Here is a 2,178-nt window from a genome sequence, read left to right on the forward strand (position 1 = left end):
GGAAAATGTATTTAGATTTCGAGAGTTGATATTGTGTATGCCGAGCGACACTTTTAAACACTGTTTTGCTTCACTATTTCGTCTTTATTATTTCTTCCGCAAATTGGTTTATTTTTCGCATTGTTAGGCTTACCTAGTCGTAGAGACTAGGTGTCGTCATGATGATTCATGGAGGCCGAACCGGGGTCGTGACAAGTTGGTATCAGAGCTCTAGGTTCATAGGAGTCATGAATCACAAGTCGATTTATTAGAGTCTCGCTGATCGATACTGAGACGTCTATACTTATCTACGAGAGGCTATGTAACTGTTAGGAAAATTTCACTTCATTTGATTTCCATGTCGCGCGAGATTTGGATATCACAATTCTAAACTTCTGTCTTCTATTCTCTCACAGATGGTGAGGACATGCACTACCCGAGATGATCAAGCACCTGTGCCCCCTACTGCAGCCATCAGAGGCCGGGGTTGGGGTAAAGGCTGAGGACGCGCACGTGGTGCAGCCAAAGCATCTGTGCGAGCTGCCACCGAGGTACTGCCAGTAGTTCCAATCGGAGTCCAGACACCTGATACGCCTACTGCTACTACTTTTCCAGCACTTCGGGAGACTATGGCATAGTTCATGAGCATGTACAACACTTTGGCTTAGGCACGGTTTCTTCCCTTGCTGCAGCTACATCTCAGGCCGGGGGAGGAGCATACTCCCGCCGCCCGCACTACTGAGCAGTGAGTGTATGTTGATCAGGTCCCAGAGATCATTCCTGTATAGCTTGTAGCCCCAGGTCAACCCGAGGACAGGGCAGTGGTTTCAGAGGATGAGCAACGAAGGTTTGAGAGGTTCAAGAAGTATGATCCTCCTGCATTTAGTGGGTTGGCCTCAGATGATGCCTTGGGATTTCTGGAGGAGTGACACCGTATTCTTCGCACTATGGATATATCAAGATCGAGTGGGGTGTCTTTCACTGCCTTCCAGCTTCGAGGAGCTACCTATGAGTGGTGGCACACCTATGAGTTAGACAGTCCGGATGAGGCAGCTTCACTGACTTGGACTCGGTTTTCAGATATGTTCCTAAGAAAGTTTGTTCCTTAGAGCCTCAGAAATGCATGGCGCGCAGAGTTTGAGTATTTGCGCTAGGGTGCTATGACTATCTCGGAGTATGCTATCCGTTACACCAGTTTGGATAGACATGCCCCAGCCTTGGTTTCTACTGTTCCCGAGAGGGTTCTCCAGTTTATTGAGGGGCTTATTCCCAACATCAAGTCTAACATGGCTTATGAGTTGGAGATGGATATTTCTTATCAGCAGGTGGTGAGTATTGCCAGGAGGATTGAGGGTATACATGCTAGGGAGAGAGAGGAGAGGGAGGCCAAGAGGTCTCGAGAGTTGGTCCATTATTCTGGTTCCCGTGCCCCGGCTGCAGGTCATCATGGTAGGGGTTATATGAGTCGCCCTGTTCATTCAGCTCTTCCAGCAGCTAGTGGTATTCTAGCTCCTCCTAGGCCTCAGGAGCCTTATTATGCACCTCCGGTATCTATCGCGCCTCCAGCGCGAGGTGCTTTCAGAGGTCAGTCCAGCATACTTGGCCCGAGCCAGTCATAGTCGCCAGTCCTCCCAGAGCTTGTTTTGAGTGTGGTGACGCACGCCATGTGGTGAGGGATTGCCCTAGACTTGGTATAAGTGCGCCTCCACAGACTTCTTAGCCACAGCGTGCCCCACAGAGTTCTTAGGCTATGGTTACAGCACTAGTTGCTACCCCACCTGCTCAGTCGGCTAGAGGTGGAGGTCGGGGAGGTAGAGGTCGCCCTAGAGGGGGAGGCTAGGCCTGATACTATTCCATTCCTACCCGTATTGAGGTTGTTGCCTTCACCGAAGTGGACGATAGGCAAGAAAAGATAGAGGAGTGGACCTGACAAGCATTCTGTCATCACATGTATTATACTGGTTTGTCACAGAGAAGCATCAGTTCTATTTGATCCAGGCTCCACTTACTCTTATGTGTCTTCTTATTTTGCTCCACATTTGGGTATACCTCGGGATTCTTTGAGTTCCCCTGTTTATGTTTCTACTCCTATGGGAGATTCTCTTATTGTGGACCGCGTTTATTAGTCATGTTTGGTTGCTCTTAGTGGTTTTGAGACCAGAGCCGATTTATTATTACTCAACATGGTAGATTTTGATA

This window comes from Nicotiana sylvestris, chromosome 10 (genome assembly GCF_000393655.2).
Source record: "Nicotiana sylvestris chromosome 10, ASM39365v2, whole genome shotgun sequence".
In the NCBI taxonomy this organism is placed as follows: Eukaryota; Viridiplantae; Streptophyta; class Magnoliopsida; order Solanales; family Solanaceae; genus Nicotiana; species Nicotiana sylvestris.